The sequence below is a fragment of the Oryctolagus cuniculus genome, chromosome X (assembly GCF_051225735.1).
Source record: "Oryctolagus cuniculus isolate XC-2025 breed Fujian yellow rabbit chromosome X, ASM5122573v1, whole genome shotgun sequence".
NCBI lineage: Eukaryota > Metazoa > Chordata > Mammalia > Lagomorpha > Leporidae > Oryctolagus > Oryctolagus cuniculus.
In genome coordinates, this window is record NC_142888.1 from 113481521 (window position 1) to 113504127 (window position 22607).

At 40.3% G+C, this 22607-nt stretch overlaps 1 long non-coding RNA gene across 4 annotated transcripts in view; it reads right to left on the bottom strand.

Annotated features, from left to right (window-relative positions):
- Positions 1 to 19608, bottom strand: part of LOC138847632 (uncharacterized) — a 60066-nt gene extending 40458 nt beyond the window's left edge. The window contains exons 1-3 of one of the 4 annotated variants that reach the window (XR_016227914.1): positions 19500 to 19608; positions 19212 to 19289; positions 11613 to 11907 (exon numbers count right to left, since the gene is read on the bottom strand). This is a non-coding gene — a long non-coding RNA (uncharacterized LOC138847632). The other 3 variants (XR_016227916.1, XR_011385557.2, XR_016227915.1) reach the window with 3 other exon arrangements.
- Between the last annotated feature and the right edge of the window lie 2999 nt (positions 19609 to 22607).

Below are 22607 nucleotides of genomic sequence, written 5' to 3' on the forward strand. Positions count from 1 at the left end.
TCTTTGCCATATTACCAATCTCAGGGGAAGAGTACTTAATATTTCACCAATAAGTATAAAGTTATATGAGTTTCAAAAATAATTCTCTGGCTGCTGAGTGAAAAAAGTAAAACTTAAAGATAGAAATTTGTGATTGATAATTACATAGGTGGTATTTAAAACATGAGTCTTGATGATTAGAAATACAGAGTTTGGGTAATACTTAAAATAAGAACAAACTGACATCAGTACTAGAAATATGAAAAAGATCCCACCAGGAGACCAGAAATAATTATATATAATATTTATCTAGTGTCTACTATTTACCATGACCTTGTCTAAGCACTTTTCAGGTATTATCTTATTTACTCTTTGCATGAGTAGAAGAAGAAGGAAATCCAGCAATAGATGTGGAAGGAGAAGTTTGAGGATGTGGGATGTCATAGAACCCCCCCCAAATAATAATAATAATAATAATAATAAGCTGTCCTAAGAATGAGAGAAAGAATGGGTTTTGGGTGTTGCTGAGAATTTAAGTTATATAAGGGTAGAAGAGTGATCCTTTGATCTGTCAAAACTGAAACAAGAGCAGTTTCAACAAAGTGGAGAATCTGGAAGACAGATCAGAGTGCCTGGGGAATGGCTGGGAGGTAAGGAGGAAGAGACAGTGTAAGTAGATGATTCTTTGGAGCAGTTTGGCTTTGAAAGATACAGGAAGCATATCAGATGGAGAGTGCTTTGGATTCAATAGGTGAATGTTTTACCCCAGTGTTCCTGACACACTAATCTCTTCACAGTGTTCCAAAATATCTTCTTCTCTGTGAAGACTTCACTAACATTCAAGGAAAAGTGAGCCACTTCCTTCCTCATGCGTGTGTATTCCAGCACTCAGCACAAGGATTATACTCTAATTGTTTTATTGGTCATCCTTTTCCCCTACTGGGTCATATCCTCCCCAACTCCCCCGGCAGAGAGCAGGTCTTACACATTTTTCCTTATTCTCTTGTTAAAAATCCTTAGTGGAAATGGGTTACTGGCAGCACAGATTTGGTCAGATGGGTGTTGAAAGACAATCTGTTTCCTTATCCAATTGTCTTCAGGTGAAAATTCAATTACTGAGCACCTGGTGTATTTGCAGACAGCGCTAGGTTCTTAGATGATCCAAACAAACACTTTTTGGCTGCCTTGTCCTTCTCCAGCTCTTAGTCTGTGTTGGTAAGAGTCTGGAGAGATTAGGAACACGTCCTTCCCCAGGGCCATGGGCTCCAGCAGAATGCTCAGGTCCTTGCTTGACTAGAGGATACTTTATGAGGAACTCAAAAATGCTAGATAAACAAAGAGGATGAATTTACAAACCTTTTGGATCTCATGTTATTCTTCTGCTAATATACTTATGGAAAATAGCAAGATCTTTTACAACAGTATCTCCATATTTCACATTCTGTTTCTTAGCTATTATCTATACATTTTGGTCAGGCCACATGCCATCAACCTACAATCTGCAAAGTTTGGAGGAACTCATTTCTGGAGGAATGCGATGAAATGTTCTATCTACTTTTTAAAATATTTGAAATAATTTTTTCATATGTTTATCCAAAAATAAAAAGCAAACATCTTCTTTCTTTATTTATAGCATTGGAGTGTATTACTTACACTTAATCTGTGTTTAGCAATCTGAAAGAGGGCCTTTAGAATGTCTCAATTCCTGGACCCCTTTCACATTTCTGGACTTCAATTAGGTGAGATGAACACACCACATAAGTAGCAATCTGTAAACAGGGAAAATCAAGCCATATTAAGCAACTGGAATCAGATTATGGCTTGTGTAACATTCCACTTTGGAAGTCTAGCCCTGGCAAAATGTCTGATCTCAGTTAAATTGCTCAATTTCCCTGATCATTAGGCTATCCATCTTGTAAACTGGAACTAACACTATAAGCTTTAAGATTAGCAATTAGAAGGAATATGCTAACAATTATAGAGTTTTTTTTTTTTAACCAGGATTAGGTATGATTATCCATGAGTCACTTCATCTGATGGGCAAATAACTCTGTCCTCCAATTATAAAAACTCCTTAGATGTTCTCATGTGGAAGTCTTTAAAAAGACATATGGACTGGTGCACTTAAAAATGGATGGATTTTATAGTGCATGAATGTACTAATATAAAGCTACTTTTGAAAAAAAGACACTTGAACATAATGTCCCCAATCCAACAGAACCCATGAGAACAATTATCTCCAGCTCCTATGCCAGGAAAAGCTGCACCTCTCTTGAGAAACACTACGGTTTATCTTACAGATAATATAAACTTGAGGAAAACTTGAGCAGATCTTCCATACAATATGAACTCGGTCTTGCTTCCTTCTTTCCTTTGTCCATCAGGAAGCCCAGAGCCAGGATTATGATCCACATGTGACATTTCGGCAACCTCTTTTTTACTTTTGAATTTCATTTTGTTTTCCTACTGTGTTAGTCTGTTCTTTGTTGCTATAACAGAATACTTGAGCCTGAGTAATTTATAAAGGAAAGAAGTTTGTCTAGCGCATGATTCTGGAGGCTGAAGTTCAAGATTGACTGCATCTGGCAAGGAACTCCTACTACATCATAGCATGGCAGAAAAGCAGAGGGTAAATAGAGGCTTTCTAACAACACACTCTTAAGATAACTAATGCACTCTGGAAAGAAATAACACAATACTGCAAAAAAGGCATTGATTCTCTTAAAGAGCTCATCACCTCTTAAAGGTCCCACCAGCTTTCAACTCCATTATGTCAGCAATTAAATTTCAACATGAGTTTCAGAGGAGACAAGCCATATTGAAACAATAGCACCTGCCCATATTTTGCTTTGGTCATGAGATTTATCTAATGACTATTATTTTTATCCTGCTATATCACATAGGTTTATACGACCCACTTCACATCCTCTTTAAAAAGTGTCAGTCTGGGGCCGGCACTATGGTGTAGCAGGTAAAGCCACTGCCTGCACTGCCAGCATTCCATATGGGCACTGGTTTGAGTCCCAGCTGCTCCACTTCCGATCCAGCTTTCTGCTATGGCCTGGGAAAGCAGTAGAAGATGGCCCAAGCCCTTGGGCCCTTGCATCTGCATGGGAGACCTGGAGGAAGCTCCTGGCTCCTGGCTTCGGATTGGCGGATTGGCGTGGCTCCAGCCATTGTGTGGAGATTGAACCAGTGGAAGGAAGACCTCTCTCTCTCTCTCTGCCTCTGCCTCTCTCTAACTCTGCCTTTCAAATAAATAATCTTTTTTTTTCTTAAAAAAAAAGTGGCAGTCATGCAAGAACCAAACCACTACCTTAGTTACTTATTAACTAACAGAGAAAGGCAGTATGAACACATACCACATGGTGCAGGAAACACCATTCTTGTTAACTATTTTAAACTTAAAAAATTATTGATGTTTGTTTTACTTGAAAGGCAAAATGAGATTGTGTGTGTCTGTCTGTAGTTGTGTGTGTGTGTGTGAGAGAGAGAGAGAGAGAGAGAGAGAATGAAGGAGGGAGGGAAGGAAGGAAGGAAGGAAGGAAGGAAGGAAGGAAGGAAGGAAGGAAGGAAGAAATCTTCTACCCACTGGTTTACTCCCCAAATAGCTGTAACAGCCAGAGCTGTGCCAGACTGAAATCAGGAGTGCAGAACTCCATCCAGGTCTCTTATGGGTGGCAGGGGCTCAAGTATTTGATTCATCTTGTGCTGCTTTCTGTGGTGTGCATAAACCGGAAGTTGGATTCAGGATTTGCACCCAGGCACTCTAATATGGAATACAGGTGTTCCAAGCAACTTTACCATTGTGCCAAATTCCCACCCCCATTAATTGTTTAAGAAAGAGTGATGGGGGAACCAACTCAGATTCCTCTTGACTTACTAGGTTACTTGGAAATGACGGTCTACAAGAATAGGTCTGCACATAATTAATGTACTCAAATATCCAGTTATATAGCTTTGAAATGTTAAAAGCCAAGCTTATTTTGCTTTCAGATATTTCTCATTTCTCACTGGCACCCTGTACCCATCTGTCTATTGAAAGTTTACAGAGAAAGAACCACTCTGGAACAGAAAACCATGGGACAAGAGAGTGTAGGAAACTTTTCATTTTCTCTGTGCATGAGAAATAATAATCCCACTCCTAATATGGCTGGAAACTGACCCTTGTTGTTCTCTCCAACCCGTTTCCTTCTCTTTCCTCTTCTTCTGTAGGCCATGTTTGCCTCTTGTCTGGAAATGTCTGGATTTTTTCCCCATCTTAGAGACTTTAGATTTTTGTTCCCACTACTTGGAATGTTCTTTTTCCCAGTTCTAACTTGGCTGATCCTTTCTCACCTATGAGGTCTCAGCTAAAATAGCACCTCCTGGGAAAGGCCTTCTATGACCACCCTTTCTTGCTTTGTTTCTTTTAGAATAACCCATTGGCAGGGACTCCAGGGGCCCCTGGAAAGGAAAGAAAAAACATAGGTAAGAAAAAAAAACCACTGGATGTAACTCTCCCAAGAGTCCTGAGGGAGGGCCAGACAGGAGAGGAGGAAATACATACAATGTAATCTTCACCTGTTATTTAGTCTGCCTAACAGAATTGATACAGAACTCTACACACTTCTGAGCATAACAGACTATTCAAATATTAGTTTCCTGATTGGTTCACCCAGCATACCTCATTAGCATACACATTGACCAATCAGGGAGAATTTCCTGCTTTAGAATTGCATAAAAGTCTGAGTGAAGGGGCCGGCACTGTGGGGTAGCAGGTGAAGCTGCCGCCTGCAGTTCCAGCATCTAATGTGGGTGCCAGTTCAAATCCCAGCTGCTCCACTTCCCATCCAGCTCTCTGCTATGGCCTGGGAAAGCAGTAGAAGATGGCCCAAGTCCTCAGGTCCCTGCATCTGCGTGGGAGACCTGGAGGAAGCAGGCCCCCTTGGCTGCCAAAATAGCAACCCAGAAGACAGCATGGAGGTGCCAGGGAAGAGCAGCTATAATGCAAAAGCTGTGCTGCTCTTAATGAATCCATAAAGAAGAATCTGCCATGTCTCTCTGAGACAAGACACAGACCTGAGTGCCCAGGACTGCAAACTCCTGTGGCAATGACATTGGAACTCCCACAACATATTTGGGGGCTCACTTCCAGATGACTGGAGGGGTCAATGAAAGCAGACTATACATAGTTACTAATCCATGCCTCCTGATTGGTTGATATTCTGATCTCCTGATTGGAGGTTATTCTGGCCTGTTGATTGGTTAAATTCCTACTCTTCAGCAAGGGGCCAATCAGAAAGAGCCACTTTATGTATAAAACAGCCAACACTTGCAGGCTGCCCAGGCAACTCCTCCCTTGGAATCCCCCTCCTCACTGTTGCAGCAGGTTTTCTCATTTGCAATAAACTTCACTTATGCTGTTCCTGTCCATATGGAAAATCTTCGACGTGAGGCAAGAACCTAGATTGCCTTCATTTTCATGCAACACCATCTTTGGTTTATTTTCTTGTCCACTTGTTTTTAGTCTGTCTTCTGGAAACTTCTCAGGGCAAGGCTGTCTCATTTACATGAAAAAGGTTTGATCCCCATAGTAGTGCCCACCTGTTACTGACCCCAGGTTCTTTGGCTCACTTACAAGTAGAAATTGACAAGAGGCTGACATGCAACCCACACAAGCTTTTTTGAGGTCTGGCTGATGCTCTAGCACAAGGGAGATAGAACAGCAGGAAGAAATTACATTGACTGAGAGGAGTTGGGCAGGAGTTTGGGTGGGGAAGTGTGGTGGTGCGTGGCAACACATGACACTTGGGTCTGTACTGGCCTGGAGCTCTGCCTCCTCCCTCTTGGCACATGACACTTTGGTTTGCACCTGTTCAGTGTTCTGTGAAGGCACTGTTTTATTTTTTGTTTTTCTGCACATGACAGGCTTAAAACAGGCTTATTGCTCACTATCACTGTAGCAGGACTGGAAACTGATTTTTAATTGCTCAGGTCTATGTCTTATTCCCAAGAAATGGTGATTTTGCTTGCTACCCACTGAATTAGAAATATCAAAGCTGTTAGTATTACACCTCTTTTGTGTTGCAGCTGTTAGTGTTATAACTCTTTTGTCCTGTCAGGTTCTTTGTCTCACAACCATGAAGAATGAGGCACATGGACAAGGAAGAATGAGCAAAGCTAAGGAAGTTTATTAAGAGAAAACTCTCAGGGGCCGGCGCTGTGGCATAGTGGGTAAAGCTGCCTCCTGCAGTGCCAGCATCCCATATAGGCACCAGTTCGAGACCCAGCTGCTCCACTTCCGATCCAGCTCTCTGCTGTGGCCTGGGAAGGCAGTGGAAGATGCCCCAAGTCCTTAGGTCCCTGCACCCTCGCGGCAGATCCGGAAGAAGCTCCTTGCTCCTGGCTTTGGATTGGCGCAGCTCTGGCCAATGTGGCCATCTGGGGAGTGAACCAGCGGATGGAAGACCTCTCTCTCTCTCTCTCTCTCTCTCTTTCTGCCTCTCCTTCTCCGTCTGTGTAACTCTGACTTTCAAGTAAATAAATAAATCTTTATAAAGAGAGAGAGAGAAAACTCCCAGCAGTCAGGAGGCGTTTCTGAAGGAGGAGCCAGCCAATGAAGGGCTGTGTCTAGGGGCTTTTATGTGTTTCTAAATGAGTTTTTCTGATATGTCAAGGTATATGCTAATGAAGTATTCAACATGAGCCAATCAGGGGACTGACATTAGAGTAGCCTCTTTAGCATAGAAGTTAGCAGAATGCTCAATCAGGTCTGAGATGGGCAAGCCATTCAGAAGAGACAAGGACATCTGAAAATTACGTTATATGTAATTCTCCTCTCTCTCAAGAGCTCCTGGAGGGTTATGTCATGTATGTTTCTTCTTTTCCTTTCCAGGGGCCCCTGGAGTCCTTATCACCACCATCCCAGGAAGTTAGAAAACTGGTCATATTCTGGGCACCAGTGCAGATTGGGGGAATCCGTAACAGAGTGGTCGGGGGTCTTTGTCATTAGGGTCTGGGTGCTCCTTTCTCTTGTTCAGTTTGTAGCTGAAGATGAATACATAGTCAGGTCAGGAAATGGACAAATTTCAGGGTGGGAGGGGCTTAACTGAGAGATTTCTGCTTCCATTCTTTCTTCCTCCCAGTGGCTCTTGCCATCCTACCCTGCTTATTTTCAACCGAGCTCTGATAACAACCTATAATGCTCTTTCTCTGTGTTCTGGCTTATGGTTGGGTTCTACCTAGTGCTGTGAGCTCTGTGAGAGCTCTTAGTACCTGGTACAGGCCCTGGCATGGGATGAATGACAGGGATTTAGCTTTTATGTTTGATACAAGATATTATGGTCATCTCTTCCTGAATTTTAACTGTTTTTTCTAAATTGTGATGGTTTTGGTAGCTGATTCTAAAGAAATATGAATGAACAATAAATGAGTTTTTCTATTCTTCTTGTTCACCTAAACTGTGGAGAATTTAAGAACAACTTTTCAATAGTATATAGGAATGCAGAACTGTATAAGCAAATGCTTATGAGCCTATAAAACTATTTGTGTTACTCAACAGCTGCAATGTTGAGAAACATATTTTAGGCCTTGTGTGCACTGTGAAAATACAAATGGCCTCTCATTCTTGAGCATTCTCTCAGCTCTTAATTTTAAAATTGCTTTTAATATCATAAAAGTAGTAATGAAATCAAACCATATAATGCACGTCCTGGGTGGCACCATGTTATGGCTCAAGTACTTGGGTCCCTGTCTCCTATGTGGAAAACCTGGATAGAGTTCTCTGTTCCAGCTTCAGCCTAGCCAGCCCAGCACTGGCTGTTGGAAGCATTTGGGGAGTATAATAGTAGATAAAAAAAATCTTTCTCTGCTTGTCTCTGTCTTTTTTTTTTTTTTTTTTTTTTTGACAGGCAGAGTGGATAGTGAGAGAGAGAGACAGAGAGAAAGGTCTTCCTTTTGCCGTTGGTTCACCCTCCAATGGCCGCCGTGGCTGGCACGCTGCGGCCGGCGCACCGCGCTGATCCGAAGGCAGGAGCCAGGTGCTTCTCCTGGTCTCCCATGGGGTGCAGGGCCCAAGCACTTGGGCCATCCTCCACTGCCTTCCCGGGCCACAGCAGAGAGCTGGCCTGGAAGAGGGGCAACTGGGAAAGAATCCGGTGCCCCAACCAGGACTAGAACCCGGGGTGCGGGCGCCGTAGGTGGAGGATTAGCCTATTGAGCCGCGGCGCCGGCCGTCTCTGTCTTTCAAATAAAATGGAAATACTTAAATTATTTTTTAAAGTTCAATCTTCAAAGTTCCAAGCTAACTCAGCCAGCATGCCTGAAAATTAAACAGATGTTCAGTTGTTTTCAGCTAGACGGTAACAAACATCTATTTCTTATTTTTCTAATATAATAGTACAGAACTCCTTTGACACTGTTTATAAACAGTTGTATTGTCACAATATTTCTCCTTTAAACCTATCATTTTCTCAAATTCAAACTAGGCCTAAAATGATTATATACCAAATTCTGTCAAAACACCTGTTTGAAAATATTCAGATGGTGGCTTTTCAATTATGCATTTGGTCAGGATCTGTTTGATAAAGAGTAAGATAATCCAGTATTGAGGACCATATACTCATAGATCTGAATAATGCAAGCCTTATCCACTATCTTCTTTAACTATTTACCTGGGAATATATATATATATATACACACATATATATGTATATGTATATATTCAGCATTACAGAGCTTATCTGTGCTCCTGAAGCAAATACCACCCTGCTTTCCAGAAGATTAGGTGGCTCTCCCTGCTTTTCTGTCTTTTTTTTTGGGGAGGGGGGGAGTGGGGGTGAGCGGAGACAAGGGTGGTATGGCTATTATTTGTTGGCACACAAAAAAGCACCTGTTTATAAACAAGTATTACTTTAGACATCAGAAAGAATGCAATTTTGTCTTGCAGAAATGTTTCAGGATGTATTTATCCATTCACTCAACAAATACTTATCAAGCTTCTATAGGTGCCAGACACTATGCTAGATGTTGATGATATGGCAGTGAACAAAATAGACCAGGGCTCAGTTATGAAGATTACAATTTAATAGGATTTGTAACAGCAAAAGGTCTTCATGGATATGAATTGGATAAATCTGGTTGAATATCTGTTTGCCTAGCCAGCTTCATTCAGACTCTATTATCTCTGCCCAGGACTATGACATTATCTTTTTAATTAAGTTTCTTCCCTCTACAGGTCAACATTCACAGTTCATCCTGTGTTAGATTTCTTTTTATATAATTGCATAATTTAAAATATATTACTAGGACATATTACTTTTATTAAAAAACAAATAATTTCAAATCAACTGTCATATAATGAAAGCCACAGTCCACTTACCGCCCCCCCCTTACCAACCCTAGCTCTGCTCCTTAGCAGCAACCATTAAATACTTCCAGCTGTTTCTCCTGCTCATTATGATCACATTTCTTCACCGTATGATTTTATTTGTATTTCTCGATCATCAGTTTCAATCATCTATTGACTTCTTGTTAAGCTAGATGCGCACTAGAGAGATGAATGTTTAACAACCTTTTACTTTATGGTCGTATTGTATTTTAATTATATTTTTAAATAAAACAAGTTCTTATGCTATTACAAACATGTTAATGTCATTTATTTTGGAGTCAAATAATACACTATGATTATTTTTCTTTTCTTGTAATATATTTTCCTGGAATTTCTAATTATCTTGAGTTTCTTAGCTTATCTATCATACACATATTTCAGATTTTTATATCTTCTCCACAATGTTGTTCATTCTGTCAAATTCTCTTCCTTTTTCCTTCCCATGCATCAACTTCCAAGGACCTACCTTCCTGCTCCACAGGCCCATTGCATACTTCTCATCCTGAGCCTTCCCCATGCCATTCTCCCAGGTTGGAGCCAGCTTCCTGAATTTCATTTCTTTTCCAGCCATGTCTTATTCCCTCATTGTGCTAGAGTATATCTTCCAGTAAGGATCTATCTTTCAAGATAAACATGCTCTGTCTCCTTTTCTCTATCAAAGAAGTGTGTATGATTGACTCCATTCCTCACCATGGTGTCTCACAAGACTTTAAGGATCAAGTGAGTCTTGGCCAAGAAACAAAGCGAAACCATACCATTTCCCAGTGGATATGGAATCAATCAATGGTAATGGAATCAAGCACAACTCTAAGAGGAGACACTGGAGAAGAACCAAGCTGTGTTTATAAGGAGTTGCACACGAGATGGCACACATATTTATGTTGTATCAAGGTCATTATCATCATATCAGCCAAAAATGTCATCATTGTCTGAACAGTTGGATATGTTTTAATGGGAAAATGATTTTTCTTTGTTTTTGTGCTCTACACTAGGAGGTTGGTCCATTGAAAATATGTAAGTTTTTTTTTTTTAAAGGAAGATGCAAGAGAAAGTTTATTTCTTTCATTTATTTTAAAAATGTATTTATTTACTTATTTAAAGGTGTGTGTGTGGAAAGAGAGAGAGAGAGAGAGAGATTGCTTGTTCACTGGTTCACTCTCTAAATGCTGATGTGAGTTGCAGTGATCCAAGTACTTGAGCCTGCTGCATCCCAGAGTGCACATTAGTAGGGAGCAAGAATGGACAGCAGAAGCAGGATTCAAACATTCAAACTCAGGCACTCATATGGGATGTGGGCCTTGCTGGTGGCATCTTAACTATGGTATCAAATATCTACTTCCATCTCTTGCATTTTTGAAAGGATGATTAAGCCCACATTTGATTAGTTCTGTAGGTGGGAATAGAATCCTGGGTTGAATATTATTTTCCTTCATCTTTTAATGGCATCATTCAATTAACTTTTACCATCTAGTATTCCTCTTGAGAAACCTGATGCTGCTCAGATTTAACTTAATATCCCATTAAATTAACTTCAGGAGTTTTAAGGCCTTCTGTTCATCCTTGTCGTACTGACATTTCAGCCTCTTCTCTGTCTAGTTTCTTCAAGTCCTCTGCCTCTTGAGTTCAGCTGCTCAGGTATCTCTCTTGAGAAGATGTGTAGTGGCACTGTGTGATCCAGGCTGAGTGTGGCAGTGGGGGTAGAGTTGGGAGTAAAGCTATCTTCTACAGCACAGCTCCAATCATGCAACTTCCCTGCTCAAATGGTTTCATATTTCCCATTGGCCCAGTGTAACTCTTTAGCATGGCATTAAATGCTCTCCTGGACATAGCCTAACCCACCTGTGCTGCCTTAGGGATTCACTACACCCCAGTTCTTACCTCTAGGCCAACTGGGTACTAGACATTTTTTTTTAAACACAACAGATGTTTCTTGCTTCCACTTTTCTGTGCATTGCTACTCCCATCTTACCTTCACCTCCCCCACACAGCTAGAAGGCCTTTGTCACTGAAATATACCTGCCAAAATCTAACTACCCTCCAAGGCCCCAGATGGCACCATCTCCATTAAGAGATGTTCTCATCCTCATCGTAATGTTGGGTGCTTTCTTTCTTCAATGCATTGTAGTCATTGATGCACAAGTACTGAACTATGAATTCTGAGACAGTAGTAATATAAAATTTAAATTTTTGCCTCCAGCAGCACCTAGCACAGTGCATGCCATGTAGTAGGTACTCCATCAATATCTGTGAAACAACTCTTCAGTTTATGTTTTTCTAAGGTTTATTTATTTGAAAAGAAGGGAGGGAGGGAGGGAGGGAGAGAGAGAGAGAGAGAGAGAGAGAGAGAGAGAGAGAGAGTCTTCCATTCATTGCCTCAGTCCTCAAATGTCCATAACAACTGGGCCTGGGTCAGGCCAAAGCCAGGAGCTAGGAACTTCATATGAGTCTCCAAGGTGCATAGCAGGAACCCAAGGACTTGAGCCGTTATCTGCTGCCTTCCAGGTACATTAGTTGGAAGCTATACTGGAAGCAAAGGTGGGATTCAATCCCAGGCACTCCTATAAAGGAAACATGAAATCCAAGCAGCCACTTAACCCTCTGTGCTACAATGCATGCCCCATCACTTCAATTTCTGTAAGTGTGAAAGAATACTATCACAATTTAACAGCTTTATTGAGATGTAATTAATATACCAAACAATTCACTCATGGCTTTTAGCAAATCTATAGAGTTGTACAACCACCACCACTATCAATTAGAACCTTCCTTTACCCAATTTAAGACACCCTGTATTAAATTTTAACTGAAAAGTGATCCCTGTTAGGAATTTGGAAAACATTATGCTGAGTGAAATAAGCCAATCCCAAAGGGACAAATACCACTTGTTCTCCTTGATAGGTGACAACTAACTAAGCACCAAAGAGGAAACCTGTTAAAGTGAAATGAACACTATGAGAAATGGTGACTTGATCAGCCCTCACCCTGACTGTTGATGAGCAGCTTAATATGTTAACCCTCTTAGTATTTTTTTTGTTTGTTCTACTTAATACTTTTGGTTGAATACTGTAATCAATACACAATTCCTCTTAAGTGCTGAAACTTAATTGAAAAGTGATCGCTGTTAAATATAAGAGTGGGAATAAGAGAGGGAGGAGATGTGCAATTCGGGACATGCTCAAGCTGACTTACCTCAAACAGTAGACTTAGAAACATACCAGGGGATTCGAATTCAATCCCATTGAGGTGGCATGTACCAATGCCATCTCACTAGTCCCAGGGATCAATTTCTGTTCACAATTGATCATAATGATAGGACTAAGAACCAAAGGGATCACATAAACAAGAATAGTGTCTGCAAATACTAGCTGATAGAATCAAAAAGGGAGAAAATGATCCAACATGGGAAGTGAGATACACAGCAGACACATAGAATGGCAAATGTCCTAACAGCACTCTGGCCTCAGTATCAGCCCTTAAGGCATGCGGATCTGGCTGAAATGCCCATGAGAGTATTTCAGGCGTGGAAAGCCAAGACACTCTGGGGGAAAAAAAAACCTAGATGAAAGATCTCCACGAGTGAGATCCCAGTGGAAAGAATGGGTCATGAAAGAAGGAGGTACCTTTCTCTGAAGGGAGGAGAGAACTTCCACTTTGACCATGGCCTTGTCTAAATATGATCAGAGTCAGTGAACTCAGGGGGCTTCCATAGCCTTGGCAGCTCATGACAAGAGCCTAGGTTGATTACTGATGCCATAAACAAGAGTGTCAATTTGTTAAGTCAACAACAGGAGTCACTGTGCACTTACTCCTCATGTAGGATCTTTGTCCTTAGTGTGCTATACATTGAGATTTAATGCTATAACTAGTACTCAAACAGTATTTTTCACTTTATGTTTCTGTGAGGGAGCAAACTGTCGAAATCTTTACTTAATGTATGCTAAACTGATCTTCTGTATATAAAGAGAAACGAAAATGAATCTTGATATGAATGGAAGGGGAGAGGGAGTGGATAAGGGGAGGGTTGCGGGTTGGAGGGACGTTATGGGTGGGAAGCCATTGTAATCAATATTCTGTACTTTGGAAATTTATATTCATTAAATAAAAGTTAAAAAACAAAAAGACACCCTGTAGCCATGACTAGACACACCCATTCCTCCCTCCCCCCAGTCCCTGACAAGTACTCATCTACTTTCTGTCTCTACAGATCTATTCTGGACATTGCATTGGAACCATAAATGTGCAGACCTTTTGTGACTGGTTTCTTTCACTTACATGATGTTTTCAAAGTTTATCTGTTGCATAGCATGTATCAGTACTTCATTCCTTTTTATTGCCAAATGATATCCTAATTGTGTAAACTTGCCACATTTTATTTAACCATTTATCAATTGGTTGACATTTGGGTTCTTTCTACTTTTTTTGTTATCATGAATAATGGTGGTTAAATGTTACTGTGAACATTATTTTTCGACATACGTTTTTGTTTTTTTGGGTATATACCAAGAGATAGAATTGCTGGAACAAATGGTAACTCCGCGGTTAACGTTTTTGGGGAAACATCAAACTATTTTCCAAAGCATTTATACAATTTTACAATTCCACAAATAATGTACAGCGGTTCCAATTTCCCTACATTCTTGCCAACACTTGTTGTCCTCTGTCTTTTCTATTACACTCATCCTGGTAGTGTAAAGTAGTATTTCATGGTTTTTATTTATACTTCTCTAATGACTAATGATGATGATCATCTTTTCATGTGCTTATTGGCCACTTCTACATCTTGTTTGGAGAAATATCTCTTCATCTCTTTTGTGAATTAAAAAGAATATTTCTAATTATAGTAAAATGCACCTAACACAAAGATTATCATATTAACAATTTCAAGCGTTCAATTCAATGACATGAAGTACATTTCCTCACTGTGCAACCATCATCACCATATAGCTCCAGGACTCTTTTCATCTCATAATACTGTAACACTGTTCTCATTAAACAATAAATCTTGTATCAGCTCCTGGCAACCATAAGTCTACTTTCTGTTCCTCAGAATTTGGTTATCCCAGGTATCTCATGTAAGTGGAATAATGTGGTATTGGTCGTTTTCTAACTGTTCTATTGCACTTAGCACAATGTCCTCATGTTTCACTCATTTTGTAGCCTGTGTCAAGATCCTCTTCCTTTATAAGGCTAAATAATATTCCACTTTGAGTGTGTGACACATTGTTTCTAATCATTCATCCTTCTATGACACTTGGGTTGCTCTCCCCTTGCCTGTTGTGAATAATGCTGCTATAAATATGAGTATACAAATATTTCCCTGAGACCCTGCTTTCAATTTTTTGGATATATTCCCAGAAGTGAAATTGCTAGATAATATGTAATTCTATTTTTAATTATTTGAGCAACCACAAATGACTATAGTTTTGCATTCCAACCAACAACATACAACGGTTTCAATTTCTTTACTTCTTCATCAACACTTGTTATGTTATTTTGTGTATTTAAAAAAATGTTATAGTAGCCATTTTAATAGACATGAGGTAGCATCTCATTGAGATTTTGATATGCATTTCTTTAACACGAGTGATGTTGACCATCTTTTCATACAGTTATTGGACATTTGTATATCTTTAGAGAAATGTCTATTCAAGTCTTTTGCTTATTTTTAATTGGTTATTTTCTTTTTTTATTATTGAGTTGTAAGTCTTCTCTGTGTACAAATACCTTACAGCATAAGTGATTTGCAAATGTTTTCTCATATTCTATGGTTGTTTTTTCACTTTCTTGAAGATGTCTGTTGAAGCACGCAAAAGTTGTTAGTGTTGATAAAGTCTATTTTGTTTATTTCTTTTCTTTCTTGTGTCTGTTAAGAATGTTTTGTCTTACCCAACATCACTAAAATTCACTCCTATATTTTCTTCTAAGAGTTTTATACTTTAGCTCTTAATCCTAGGTCTTTAGTTCATTTTGAGTTAATTTTTGCATATGATGCGAGATGGGGTATAACTTCATAATTTTTGCATATGGATATACAGTTATCCTAGCACCATTTTGTTGAAGACACTATTCTTTCTCCCATTGAATGCATTAGGTATCCATATTGAAAATGAATATTGATTATAGATGTATGGGTTCATTTCTTGACTCTCAATTCTGTTCCATTGGTTTATATGTCTATCCTTATGTCTGTACTGTTTTGATTACTGTAGCTTTGTAGTAAGTCTGAGTCCTCTAAATTTTCATTTTTTGTTTTTCAATATATTTTGGCTACATAGGGTCCCATGTAATTCCATGTGAATTTAAGGATTGGTTTGCTATTTCCAGAAAAAACGGTTATTGGAATGTTGGTCAGGGTTACATTGAATTGTAGATCAATTCAGGAAGTTTTGCCATCTTAACATTATTAATATTCTGCTCCATGAACATGTAATGTCCTTATATTTATTCAGGTCTTCTTTAATTTCTTTGAACAATGCTTTGTACTACTAACAGTACAATATTCCACCTCTTTTGTTAAATTTCTTCCTTAGAGAGCAATTGTTTACCCTAGTGGTTAAGACATCTGGGTCCCACATCAGAGTGTCCGAGTTTGACTCCTGGTTCCATCTCTTGACTCCAGATTCTGGCTAATGCAGACCCTGGGAAGAGTGGTGATGACTCACGTAATAGGGTTTCTGCCATCCAGGAAGATGTGGATAGAATTCCAGACTTTCAGCTTTGACCCTGACCAGGGACTCTCAAGGGCATTTGGGGAGTGAACCAGCAGACCAGCAGATGGAAGATCTCTTTCCTTCTCTCTCTTTCTTTCTCTCTCCCCTATTCTCCCTCTTTCTCCATCTCTCTGCATCTCCAGTAAATAAATTTAAAAATAGATTTATTTCAAAGAATAATTTAAAAGAACAAGTATTTTATACTTTTTGGTGCTTTGTGAATGGAATTATTTTCTTAATTTTAAAAATATGTATATATTTATTCATTTATTTATTTTCTAAAGCCAGAGTTAGAGAGAGAGAGATAGAGATTGATTTTCCATGTGCTGTTTCACTCCCCAAATGGCCTCAATGGCTGGAGCTGTGCCAGGCCAAAGCCAGGAGCCAAGAGCTTCATCCAGGTCTCCCACGTGGATGTAGGGGCCCAAGAAGTTGGGCCATCGTCTGCTGCTTTCCCAGGCTCTTTATCAGAAAGCTGGATTGGAAATGTAGCAGCCAGGGTTTGAACTGGCACCGTCTGCTGGTATTGCAGATGGTGGTTTAACCTGGTATGCCACAGTGCTAGCCCATGTTTTCTTTATTTTATTTTCAGATAATTACTGTAACATTTTGAATAAAAGGTAAAAAATTCACGTGATCAATCTTTAAGTTTAAAATCAAAAGTTGTTAATATTTTTGGGTTGCTGCTTTCAGGGATTCCAACATTTTACAATAGCTTGCACAGTAATAAAGCTTAAGAAAATTATCCCATTAGTATGTTTTTGTAATGTGGAAACGATTGACTTCTCTAATGAATTTAACATTATCATTAAAATTCCAAGCCAACCTCATCCTATCTGAGCAAAGTTAATGTGCAACTGCTTGTTTTGGTTGTTCCAGACACTTGTCTGCTAATAGTTAAAGTATTTAATGTGCTTCTTGGGTGAGTGGATATTTCTATAATTATAGTTCTTTTCTAAAGGACACGGAAAATTCCTGGGTTCTAGTATTAATCTCCCTCTTTCTTTAATTAACTGAAAATCAGATCCAATGAGATTACAATTTTCTCAAGGACCAACATCGGGACTCTGTTGTTAATGCTATGGATGAGTTTTATTTTGTGCACTAGATAAATTCACACCAACCCCTCACTAGAGAAGCCACTCCTTCCATTTCTTATCCATCTTGACCTTAAGACATCACAGCTGGCATACTCCCCTCTCTTTGAATTGTTGGCTTTTTTGCTTTATGTTTACTTAAGCAGTGAAAAACTTTATTAAAACATATAGCATAGTGGTTCACACTTAAGTATACAGCGTATATCAAGGTCTTTTACTTAAAACAGTGTTTTCTCTTGATCTTAAAAAGTTTCTATGCTAATCAAAGTTTTAAATGTTTACTTGGATTTGGTGCCAACTTTTAAAAAAGAAAATTCATAGACTGAAGGCATTTGAGAAGTTGAAAAAAGAGAGGGCAGGGGTCTGTGAGCCAAGTTCAGTCTGTAGACATGTTTTATTTGGCCTCTGTGGTATTTGAAAACTATTTAAATTAGTTGCCAATGTTTAAAAATGAAGCAGTTCTCATAAAAATCTGGATTTCTGCCTTTTCTTGAAAAAAATGAGTGAACATCTGAAGCCCACGATTCAGCACAGCACATACTGGGGATACATGGGCTTCAGTTTTGACACTGAGGTTTGTAGAAATCATTACTGCCCAAAGTTGATCAATAGCGAATTATTTTATCTATTTCTCCATAATGGGTTTGACTCAGATGCCAAGAGTGTTATTTATAAAACAGATGAAGTTAGAGGAGGAGTAATTATTCTAAATTTGCATAGTATTTTCTTGCTTCAAAGGCCACCCATTGATATATTTAAACTTTTAATTTTTTAAATATGTTTAAGATATTTATTTATTTATTTTAGTTGAAAGGCAGAGTTAGAGAGAGAAATCTTCCATTTGCTGGCTCACTCCCCAAGTGGTCACAATGGCCAGGGCTCAGTCAAGCCAAAGCCAGGAGCCAGGAGCTTTTTCCAGGTTTCTCATGTGAGTGGCAGGGGCCCAAACACTTGGACCATCTTCCACTGCTTTCCCAGGCACATTATCAGGGACCTGGACTGGAAATGGAGCACTGGGGACTTAAACTGCACTCACATGGGATGCTGGCACCTCAGATGGCAGCTTAATCCTCTGTGCCACAACATCAAAACTACCCACCTTTTCCCCCCAGAAACTTTTTATTTAATGTATACAAACTTCATGCATTTCATAAATACAACTTAAGGGACACAGTGATTCTTCCCATACCGCCTTTTTTGTTTTAAAGAGTCCATACACATCTTTAATTTCTTCTCCCCTGAGCTGTTCTTTTTATTTTCTAAAAATATATTTACCTATCTGAAAGGCAGAGTGACAGAGAGAGAAGAAGAGACAGAGATCTTCCATCTCCTTTTTCACTCCCCAAATGGCCACAATGGCAGGGGCTGGGCTAGGCCAAAGCCAGGCACCTGGAATCCCATCCAAGCCTGCCACCTGGGTGGCAGGGAACTAAGCACTTGGACCATCTTCCACTGCTTTACAAGGCACATTAGTAGAGGCTTAGATAGGAAGTGGAGCGTCCAGGACTTGAACTGGCACTCATATGGGATTCCAGCATTGCAGGTGGCAGCTTAACCTGCTGAGCCAAAACATTAGCCCTTGGGGCCGGCGTTGTGGCACAATGGGTTAAGCCACCACCTGCATTTCGGCATCACATATGGGCACTGGTTCTAGTACTAGCTTCTATCCAACCAACAGATGGAAGATCTCTCTCTCTCTCTCCCCCTCTCTCCCTCTCTCCCTCTCTCTCTCCCCCTCTGTAACTCTATCTTTCAAATGAAAATAAAATAAATTAAAAGAAACACACCAGCCCTCATTTAAGCTTTTTACATAGAGTTCACTGACAGAGGATCTAAAGGAGCCACAATAAATCGAAAATCAATTACATCTAAGGTAAGGAATCACCATTGTTCTAATTTGTTTGCCAATTTTCATCTGGCTTTCTCTTTAAAATTTTCTTTCTTTTATTGCTATTTTCTTTTTCCTGGCCCTTATAATTTACCTGGATATCTGGGTAACAGTGCGTTAGGGTTTAATCATCCATTCATTCAATAAATACTTATTTGAGTACTCACAAAATGCCAGGTGCTGCTTTAGGAAGTTGGGATGGCACAGCAAACAGAAGGGACAAAAATCCCTTGTGCAGCTCCATGCTAGTGGAAATAAGAGATAATAAGTAAACAAACAAGAGCAGTATTATGAAGCTGTCAAAAGAGGATAATGTCACAGCCAAGAGGTGTTGGGTGCTATTTAGAGAGGGTGCTGAAAGAAGATTGGAAAGCAAGGAAGCGACCCTATGAGGGTATTGGGAAAGAGTGACCTAGGCAGAGAGAAAGGGAGAACAAAGGCCCAGAAGTGGAAACCTGTTCAGGACATTCAGTGAAGTAACAGGCTGGAGTGGCTGAGCAAGGGGCGGAGTGGGAGACTGGTAGAGGAGTTGAGATGGGGGAGGGAGGGCGTGCTGTCTTCTACTCCATGGTTGTTTTCTTAGTAAGCTTTACAGAAAAGCACCTCTTAGTGATATCCAAATATAGGCCTAATCTCAACCCAAAATGGTCGTCACTCCTAAATCATTGCAGCCTAGAAAACAAGTGAAGAATTCATTTTCTTCCATTTTTGTTCAGTGTTTCCACAACCATTAATCAATGGACAAATAAATTATCTAACTCTTCAGAATGTAACTGCTGTTAATATTCAGCCAACTCTAAGAGCTGTTTAATCCCAGGCTAAGAGAAGCTGTGCACATTTGTAGCATAAGCATATATGGTAAAACTCTGCATGTGGCAATCCTGACTAAGAAAACAATGACATTAATGTGATTTAACCCAAACAGAACAAAGCTCCAAAGTCTAAGCTGACTCGTCCTTGCTGGGTTTCTCTGGCCTCCCTCAATTCCCATAATTCTAAAAAAGGAAACGTTAGCCTAAGAAATTTGTGACCTCATTTTGAAAAAGAATTTTTTTTAACTTTTATTTAATGAATATAAATTTCCAAAGTACAGCTTACGGATTACAATGACTCCCCCCCCATAACTTCCCTCCCACCTGCAACCCTCCCCTCTCCCGCTCCCTCTCCCCTTCCATTCACATCAAGATTCATTTTCAATTCTCTTTATATACAGAAGATCAATTTAGCATTTATTAAGTAAAGCTTTCAACAGTTTGCACCCACACAGAAACACAAAGTTTTATACTTATCAGTGGCTTTCATTTTTGAAGTAACAGGAAAATGACTGAATAATAATTTAAATATTCTGAGTATATGTACTATTGTTTTGGTTGCTTTTTCTACAGAGATATTGTCTGTGCTTAAACAGGGAAGAACTGAACTATTAATGGCAGAAAAGTAATGTTTAATTGGCTTGCTTTTATCAAACACCATGTCTACTGCTCTAGTTGGCAACTGAACGAAGAGAAAGCTGTGGCAGAATTAGTCAGCATACCAGCCTGTTAAATATCAAAGAGCAGAGCAGGCCTTTTGTCTCAGCATTGAACCAGACACTGAAAATGCCTCTAATTTTAATATTTCCAGAGGAGGCTAAAAAGATGTGAAACACAAGAATCAGGAAAAATGTCACGCACAGCCTAAGTACACATTCGTCAGAGGAAAAATGCCAGGAGTGTGGCAGCATAAGTAAGAGATCTGCCCGGAAGCCAGAATTAATCATCACAAGTGAATTCTTTAGAATAATTCACCATCCAAAACCCAGCTCTTCCATACATGCAGGAAGAGGTCACAGGCAGTAATACGGAGTATTCAGTAGATGGCAGGGTTTTTTTTTTTTTTTTTTTTTTTTCTGGAAGTGATTTTGTGTGGTCTACTTCAGCATTTCAGGATATCATCAGTACAATTGAAGGAAAGGATTAAAGCAATGAAAGAAAAGCTTTATTTTGGGGGTGAATGTTTGTTTTCTAAAACTTTTATTTTGCGATTATACATCCAGGTATAGATGGGAAGGGAAAGCAGGCAATGTGGGAACCCCTTCACGATCCCCCAGCAATTCTAATCCATTTTAAAAATCTAACTATTATGAAGGTGAGTTGTACCGTCTTTTCTTAAAGTTTGTGTTTATTTAAGAAGCAGAGACAGGGTCGGCGCCGTGGCTCAATAGGCTAATCCTCCGCCTTGCGGCGCTGGCACACCGGGTTCTAGTCCCCATCGGGGCGCTGGATTCTGACCCAGTTGCTCCTCTTCCAGGCCAGCTCTCTGCTGTGGCCAGGGAAGGCAGTGGAGGATGGCCCAAGTCCTTGGGCCTTGCACCCCATGGGAGACCAGGCGAAACACCTGGCTCCTGCCTTCGGATCAGCGCGGTGTGCCGGCCGCAGCACACCGGCCGCGGCGGCCATTGGAGGGTGAACCAATGGCAAAAGGAAGACCTTTCTTTCTGTCTCTCTCTCTCACTGTCCACTCTGCCTGTCAAGAAGAAGAAGAAGAAGAAGAAGAAGAAGAAGAAGAAGAAGCAGCAGCAGCAGAGACAGAAAGAGTGAGAGAGAGGGAGAAGGGGAGGAATAGAAAGCATGAACTCCCATCCAGTGGTCTACTCCCTCAAGTGCCTACAACAATCTAGATGGGACCAGGCTGTGCTGAGGCTGGGAGCCAGAAATTCAATCTATATCTCCCATGTGGGTAGAAGGGACCCAACTACTTGAGCCATCACCTCTGCCTCCCAGGGTGTGCATTATCAGGAAGCTGGAGTCAGGAGCTGCAGCCAGGCATTGAACTTAGGCACTCTGATCTTGGATGCAGGAATCGCAACCAGCTTCTTTACTACCAGGCCAAATGCCTGTCCTGAATTGCATATTCTTACCAAAGTACAAAGAGAAGGATGCTTGAGCTGTGGTCAGCTGTGATAATTCCCTTAACTTATTTTGGTATCCCAGGAACCTGCAAGTAATGAGACTCAAACAGTATGGGATACTAGCACTGCAGGCCATGGCCTAACCCACTGCATCACAACATCAGCCCCCTGTAAGGTTTTAAAAAATACATTTAAAAATCAAAAAAAGGGCGGTGTTGTGGCATAGCAAGTAAAATCACTGCCTGTGAAGTCAGCATCTCATGTGGGAGCTGGTTCGAGTTCCAACTGCTCCACTTCTGATCCAGATCCCTGCTGGTGGCCTGGGAAAGCAGTGGAAGATAGCCCAAGTCCTTGGACCCCCATGTGGGCAAGTGGGATGAAGCTCTTGGCTCCTGACTTAGACCTGGCTTAACCCTGACTGTTGCTGCTATCTGGGGAATAAGCCAGCAGATGAAGACAATCTCTCTCTCTCTCTCTCTCTCTCTCTCTCTCCCTCTCCCTCTCCCTCTCCCTCTCCCTCCCTCCCTCCTTCCCTCCCTCCCTCCCTCTCTCTGACTTTCCCTGTCTCTCAGTGATTCTGCCTTTCAAATGAATAAAAATATTAAAAAAATACGTAACTATCAGATGTGGAAAAAATGGATTCAACTTGTCCAGTATATGTCAGGGACTGGAA